General features: G+C 41.7%; 1 long non-coding RNA gene across 1 annotated transcript; it reads left to right on the top strand.

Annotated features, from left to right (window-relative positions):
• The first annotated feature begins 1,511 nt into the window (after positions 1 to 1,511).
• On the top strand, positions 1,512 to 4,319 carry LOC115433611 (uncharacterized). Its single transcript, XR_003937390.1, has 3 exons — positions 1,512 to 1,693; positions 1,810 to 1,811; positions 4,309 to 4,319. It is a non-coding gene; the product is annotated as an uncharacterized LOC115433611 (long non-coding RNA).
• Positions 4,320 to 8,540: the final 4,221 nt, after the last annotated feature.

Genomic DNA, 8,540 nt, shown 5'->3' with positions numbered 1-8,540 from the left:
CTGCAATCTGTTTTATGTTAAGTACCTTCTTTAGTAGTAACCACGTAAAATGGCTGACGTCAGAGTGGTGCATTACTATCGCTGTGGATCAGTATCACACCCAGGAAATGTAGTACTTCAACCACACTTAAACTGCAAGTCAACACAAATATGTAATTAGAAAATCACAATCAAGCAATGTAATGTATCTCAGCTTGTAGACCAGGGGTGTCAAGCTCATTTTCTTCCAGGGGCCACATTCAGCCCAATTCGATCTCCAGTGGGCCGCAGCAGTCAAATAATAGCATAATAACCTATAAATAATGACAACTCCAATTTTTTTAGTGCAAAAAATAACATTAAATGATGGAACTATTTCTATCCAAAACAAAAAAAAAAGATGTGAATAACTGGAAAAAACTGAAATTTCTGAAGAAAAATAAGTACAATTTTATCAATATTATGCCTCAACTTATGATTTATACATGTGCATTATGGATCAGATCTACCAAGGCACAAAACAGGCAGAATATTGTTAGAATTGCACTTATTTTTCTTTAGACATTTCTGGTTGTTCATATTTTTTCAGGTTATTGACATTTTATTGTTAAAGGATATCAGAATTTAATGTTCTTTGCAATAAATTGGTGTTGCCATTATTTAGAGGCATAATATCATATTATTTTTCTCACATTAAACCAAGAACCAAGATTATTTCTAGGTTATTATGCTGTTATTTTTGAGTTTGATGCCCTTGACTGTTAATATCTTCTGGGTAATTTTTGCATTCTGCACTTTGCAAATTCATCTTGCGGGCCAGATTTGGAACCTTTGGCGGGCCGGTTTTGGCCCCCGGGCCACATGTTTGACACCTGTGTTGTAGACAATATCCTCTTTTACACAGCACTTCTGTACTGGGAATATTTCACCTTTATTTCAGAATGGTGTCTGTGTAAACGAAATGTGGTGGGATCATTTGGTCTGTAACGCCTCTGGAGTTAGTAACAGAGCCATGATAAAGGTGGAATCATGATTCCAGAACACTATGTCAAAGGAACACCTCTTGTTCCGCAACCTAGGTGTGACATTTTGATGACGTATTGCGTGTGTGACCCCCACGCCAGGGGATTTAAAAATGAGCACAGGCCATGTACAGTAAATGGACCAGAAAGATGTCAAACAGGGGAGACACCGAAAATCTGCGAGCTGTCGTCACTTTGGGTGGAGGACTATCCATGCTAACATTTGGTAAATGGTTAATGGACTGAGCTTATATAGCACATTTTCTACACCTTCATGGTGCCCAAAGCGCTTAACAGTTCCTAACATTCACCCATTCACACACACACTCATACACCAGTAGGCGGCTGCTGCCATGCAAGGCGCTGCCAGGCCCTACTGGGGGCAATTTAGGGTTCAGTGTCTTGACCAAGGACACTTCGACATGTGAACAGTTGGAGCCAGGATTTGAACCGCTGACCCTTTGGTCATTGGACAACCAACTCTACCTCTGGAGGGGTTAGCCACACCCCCATTTTGTCAGCTCTTCATTGGCTTCCAGTCAAATTTCGTATTGATTTTAAAATTTTAGTCCTGACTTTCCGGGCGTTGCACGGTCAGGCCCCCCTGTATATTGCTGACTTGTTGTGCCCCTACTCCTCAGGGCGCCCCCTTAGGTCCGCAGGCCAGAGCCTCCTGAAGGTCCCAAAGACTTGTTTTAAAACCCAGGGAGACCTGTCCTTTCAGGCTGTAGCCCCCAGACCCTGGAATGACCTGCCCCTGTCCCTCCATGTGGTTGGCTCCATGGACTCTTTTAAAAAGCAGCTGAAGACGTTATTTAGGAAAGCTTTTGGTTGATGGATTTATCCTTTTTATTTATTTTATGAAATTATTCTTATGTTGTTTTATTGCACTGATTTTAGGTACAGCACTTTGTGATTTTTATCTGTGGAAAGTGCTTTATAAATAAACTTTACTTACTTACTTAATAGTAACACCGCTATGCTTGGGGTTTTTCTGACGCACAAGTTATGTCACACTATACACCGTGCTGTGTCACCGCTCCTTTGATTACAGAACACAGGTCCGCTGTGTAAAAGTCCAGCCTGTCTAACCTCTGTTACTCCTTTGGCTTGGCTATGTAAATCAGTTAATGGTGGCAAAAAGATGGGATCACCATCTCACCTTTTTTCCAGGATCTCTGTGTAAAAGTGGCTAATGATCTACTAAAGTTCACACACAGCATCAAAATGGCAAAGAAGGGTGATTTAAGTGACTTTAAGTGAATGTAGCTTGGTTGTTGGTGCCAGATGGGCTAGTTGGAGTATTTGAGAAACTATTGATCTACTCTGATTTCCACGCAAAACCATCTCTAGGGCTTGCAGAGAATGTTCTGAAAAAGAGAAAATATCTTGTAAGCTGCAATTCTATGGGCAAAAATACCTTGTTGATGCTGGAGGTCAGAGGAGAATGGAGAAAGTATGCAGAGGGGATTCTTTGAACGCATAACATGTTGAACCTTGAAGCAGATAGGCTACAATTCCAGCAGTATATACACTTACCAGCTCCTTTTTAGGTACACCTGGTACTCGCGAGGTGTACCTAATAAAGTGGCCTGTGAATATGCCAATAGTAGTACAGTATCTGATGTGCAAGTGAAAGGTTTGTCATTATGTGTTCACATAATGTCCCAGATACTTTTTAGATTAAATAAACTGTGTAATGTTTTTAAGGCAGAATAATACAGATGGTCATGTGATAAATTAATTGGTTCACTGGTACAGGAGACCATCTGCTTGTTGCAGTGTTATACCAAACTGTGGGAAGGAAAACACTACAGCACAGGAAGTGGTTACTTACAACACAAAGACATGAGAGTTCATCTTTTCCTGCTGTGTGTCTATCTTTCTCTGGAGATGCATAATAGTGAGAGAGAGAGAGGGGGGAAAAATCAGAGGATCGGTCACCCACTCACAATGTTTTGCATACCCCATGATGAGACACTGGCATCGGTGTATGAGCACTGGGTCCAGGGAGGCAGCTGCATGTGACGGCTATCAGCTTTGCTTATTCATACAAGCGTGCACACACCAAACCAGGAAACATCCATGTATGGTTTTGATCCTGATCCCACTCCTTTGAATGCTGCTCCATGTGACACTGTTAGAAGGGTCATTTCAGTCATTCACAGAAATTATAATCATAGACAGAGGTTTTGAGAGAGACATTTTGTGAAACCAGTGGCAGATATAAATATGTATGAGTTTCACTGTACAGCATTGAAAGCACACAGCTATAGGTAGTGACTAGGGGTTCATATCTTCTCTGATCAATGATAGTAGATGGGGGTTACAGTGGTATAAGACACAAATATCATATTATCATCCAGACATCTGTTACAATTATATGTTTTCCATTCAGGTCTTTTGATTTTCCTCTGTTTTCCACTTCACTACCACATGGTATGGATCACATATCCCATGGTCTCACATTTTAAGTGTTTAATAAAGACAGTTTAAAAAATAAAAGCTTCCTGCTGTTAATTTCTAAGCTTCTGTATAACCTCGGTCCTTGTCTGAGTCCCAAACCATCACCCCTGGAACTGGCATTAATTGCTTGAGAGAGGAAAGTAATTATCTCAGGTAATTATTACTCTGGGTAGAGTGAGAAACTAGACAAGCCTTCTCTGTCGGTTCCCTGTGGAGTGCTGTAAAGAGAATTCTGCCTTTAACGTGTTTTAATTGGGGGGGCTGGGCCCTCAAAGCTATAAGCTCTCATGGCTCAAGGGTTTACCACACACGCATGCACCCAGTGGGGCACACACAGATACATCACATGCATACATTCATACACTTCCACTCAGGGTGTTAAAATACACCCCACATGAAATAAACGAAAGAAAATTACTTTGATGTTCATTTACAATGATTTGTCACTATGTAATTAGCATTATTATTATTATTATTATTATTATTATTATTACATTTTAGCATCAGAAAACCTAATCATGATTCAAAGTATAATAACAAAGTCGTCTGCAAATCCTCCTCAGTCACTTGAACCCAAAGTGCATGGGTCTGATGATGAATGCTGCTTTTTAAGTGTTGACATAATGTCCTTAACTGTCAAACAAACAGAGCCACTAAAAGGTAGTGACTGAACTTAGAAGTACGAACAGGAACGATGTTGTGTAATGATGCCCCTGGAGACGCGCTCCGTGCTGTGCAGAAAACATGCCAGTCAAGCACCAGGTGGTCAGAACCCTGCTAAGACTTCACATCTGCACACACACACATACACAGATCCACACACAAATCCAGCTAAATGTAGTTCAAGACCAGTAAATAATAGAAGTTGGCGAAAAAGAAAAAAACAAAACAATCTCTGATGTTGTCCTTCAGTCTTTTCTTGCGTTTCATCACAAAGCAGTTGAAGTTGTGGGGTAGCTCTTGGTTATAGGTAGGTAGGTAGGTAGGTAGGTAGGTAAGTAGATCATTCCTTAGTTCAAAACTGTCAGACAATACTTCTACTAAAATATTTCGCCTGAAATTCAAATGGGGTCACCTGAAATTTCTAGTAATTGCTAAAAATAAAAACTTACAAATAAAAAATATATGGTGAGTTGAGAGAGACAATCCCAATCCATAAAAGACATGACAAACTGTGAAGCTGAAACTGAAGCATTGTGGTACTGTTTATCTTCCAAATGTTCATTGTGGTCGGTTTCAGATGCTGCAGCTCTTTCATAATTCATACTTTGAGTTATTGTTTGTTCAGTATTAATTGTCAGCCTTGTAAATCCAAGCTGGACTGACTGTATATATCCTGACCGAGGAAAATCAAATTTTCACTTTGTGCAGTAATCTACACCTGGCTTTTCTGCCTCCGTCCATAATAATATACATTATATAGACTAAATGTCATCTAAAACTGTTTATTTGCAACATAGTATAGTGAACTATTACATGATCAAAAACAAATTAACTTTTGGGAAAAAAAAAAATCTCCATTTTGATTGTCTGAGGTCACCAGAAATTTGTGACATTAAAATGGGGTCATGAGCCAAAAAAGGTTGGGAACCACTGCTCTAGTGTTAACCGTCCACTGCTTAGTCGTCAAAAGGATTAGTATTATATATTAGTATTGGTAGTTTCAGTGTTAGGTTCTGCCTGACAGAAGCAGACCAGCGATAGGTTCTTTCAGCTGTCATTCATTATGCATAACCCGCCTACCTGTAGGAACACACAAAATGAGCAGACGCAGAACACTTGTCTCGTATCAGATGACTCTCCTTAATGTACGGCGCAATACATATATTGCACGACCATTGTAGTAATGTAAAAGATGAAGAGACAAGAGAGGGCGATTTGACCACACAGAAAATGTACTGTCTATTTAATGAGATGTCTGAGACCAGGAGAGCTAATATTAATCCTAATCCTAATAATGGATGATGTGAGCTTCATTAGCTACAGACACGGCTACTTTTCACCTTTACTTTTACTCTTTCACTACATTTCAGTGCTTGTACCTGTGAATGATTGAGACAAGAAGATGAGTCAGTCCTTTTTTCCTTTAGTATGTCTTTCCTCCAGTACATGTATTTCTACTTGAGTACAGAATGTGTGTACTGTTACTCACACAGGTCAAAACACACATTTGTTCTGGCACATGCACAACAACAACTATAAAGACTAATAGTACTGGTGTGATTAGACACATGTTAATTTTCTATACGTCTTGATAATTTGCTGCATTTTAATATGTGTGCTGTTGTTTTTGTCCATTTATGCATATACAAATGAGTTACACAAATCATACATGATGATTATTTGGTGTGTGGAGGTGTTTGTCCTTCCACTGCTTTTAATGCAGGTGTGTGTCATGAATTGATGCTACCACTGCTGCCTTGCCGTCTATTTGCCTTGTCTCTAGCTCTAGTAATGTTTTATTTTGTTAATCTGGTACCTCTCAGTAGCATTGTTCTGTGATAAACTAGCTGTGTATATTTTTGTTTTCACAACTTAAGTGTACAAATCTCATTTTCTGTTCACTTTGGTTCCTTTCATTTACTTTTGCCACAAGTTTTCTTTTGACTTTTGTTCTTTTACTTCATTATTAGGGCTATTTTGGTTTAACCTAACCTTGTTTATTGTGTATGACTTTGTCTAATGGTGTTTATGTTTTCAGTGAGTTATACTGTCAGTGCTTTTTAGTCTGTGAACTTCTGTGTATTTGATGATAGCTGAAGATAATGGAGAAACCCCACAATTGTTCATTGTCGCTGCCCTGTAGTTTAAGTAATCTCAGGTATAGTTTTACTATACTATACTATACTATACTATACTATACTGTACGATACTATACGATACGCATAATTATAATTACACACAACAATATTTTTGCACATTTATTATGTATATTTCTTAAATTATCATTATCATATTGATAATATATTGTCTAGTACAGTGGTTCTCAACCTTTTTTGAATAAACGGCCCTTTACAAGAAGCTGACTGCACTCCATGTATGCCTAGCAGCACAGATGAACCAGCTGCTAATGTTGGGAAACCACCCAGAGTGGCTAACACAGGGCCGGACAATCCTCATAATGAAGGACCCCCAGAGGGGAACAATACCGGCCTACAACCTGCCTCAGCACCACATGGAAGCTCCTATCAGGCATCATAGCGGCTAAGATGAGTAGGCACATGGAGCAATACATGAGCAGAGCACAGAAAAGAATAGGTAATAACACCAGAGGAGCCAAACACCAGCTACAGGTTGATGGGGCAATTGCCCGAGACTGTAAGACGAGGAACACCAACCTGTGCACTGCCTGGATTGACTACAAGAAAGCTTAAGACTCAATGCCACACACATGGATACTGCAGTGCCTAAAGCTGTAGAACATCAACAGGATACTAAGAGTTCATCCAGAACTTGATGAGGCTATGGAACACGACTCTGGAGGCCAACTCAAAACCAATTGCGCAGGTGAGCATCAGATGCGGTGTATATCAAGGAGATGCTCTGTCGCCCCTGCTGTTCTGCATAGGCCTAAACCCCCTCAGCCAGATCATCTCGAAGAGTGACTTTGGGTACCGGTTCCAAAGTGGAACAACCATCAGCCACCTCCTCTACATGGATGACATCAAGCTGTATGCCAAGAATGAGCATGACACTGACTCCCTGATCCACCTCACTCAGATCTACAGCAAAGACATTGGGATGTCATTTGGACTAGATAAATGTGGGTGGATGATATCTAGAAGAGGAAAGGTGATCACAACTGAAGGGGTTGAGCCACCTGAGGGGAACATTACAGATGTGCAGGACAGTTACAAATACCTGGGGATCCCACAGGAAAATGGTAATCATGAGGAGGCAGCTCGGAAGTCAGCCATAGCCAAATACCTACAGAGGGTAAGGCAGGTCCTGAAAAGTCAGCTCAACGGCAAAAACAAGATCCAAGCCATTAACACCTATGCCCTACCAGTGATCAGATACCCCTCTGGCATAATATCCTGGCCACTGGAAGAAATACAAGCCACTGATATCAAGACAAGAAAGCTCCTTACCATGCATGGAGGGTTTCACCCTAAGTCCAGCGTCCTGAGGCTGTACACAAAGTGAAAGGAAGGGGGCCGAGGACTAGTAAGTGTCAGAACTGCTGTCCAGGAGGAAACTGCAAACCTCCAGGAATATGTCAAGAAAATGGCCCCCAATGACAAACTGATAAGTGAATGCCTCAGGCCACAAAAGCCAGGTAAGGACGAGGAGCCGGAGGGGCTATCATGGAAGGACAAGCCCCTGCATGGCATGGACCACCGGCAAATTGAAGAAGTGGCTGATGTCGAGAAAACATACCAGTGGCTGGAAAAGGCTGAACTGAAAGACAGCACAGAGACATTAATCATGACTGCACAAGAACAGGCCCTGAACACCAGAGCAGTAGAGGCCGGGGTCTACCACACCAGACAAGACCCCAGGTGTAGGCTGTGTAGAGGAGCCCCTGAGACAGTCCAGCACATCACAGCAGGTGTAAGATGCTGGCAGGCAAGGCATACATGGAATGGCATAATCAGGTAGCGGGCATAGTGTACAGGAACATCTGCACCAAGTACGGACTGGAGGTCCCAGGGTCCAGATGGGGGACACCCCCGAAGGTGACAGAGAACAAACAGGCTAAGATCCTGTAGGACTTCCAGATCCAGACCGACAAGATGGTGATGGCCAACCAGCCTGACATAGTGGTGGTGGATAAACATCAGAAGACAGTGGTCGTGATAGATGTAGCAATCCCAAGTGATAGCAACATCAGAAAGAAAGAACACAAGAGGCTCGAGAAATACCAAGGGCTGGAAGAGGAGACAGAAAAAATGTGGGGTGTGAAGGCAACAGTGGTGCCAGTAGTGATCGGGGCACTAGGGGCAGTGACCCCCAAGCTGAGAGGACGGAACCAGCAGATACCAGGAACAACATCTGAGATCTCTGTCCAAAAGAGCGTACTCCTAGGTACAGCTAAGATCCTGTGCAGAACCCTCAGGCTCCCAGGCCTCT

Source organism: Sphaeramia orbicularis, chromosome 14, assembly GCF_902148855.1.
Source record: "Sphaeramia orbicularis chromosome 14, fSphaOr1.1, whole genome shotgun sequence".
In the NCBI taxonomy this organism is placed as follows: domain Eukaryota; kingdom Metazoa; phylum Chordata; class Actinopteri; order Kurtiformes; family Apogonidae; genus Sphaeramia; species Sphaeramia orbicularis.
This window is presented reverse-complemented; position numbering and strand designations above follow the sequence as displayed.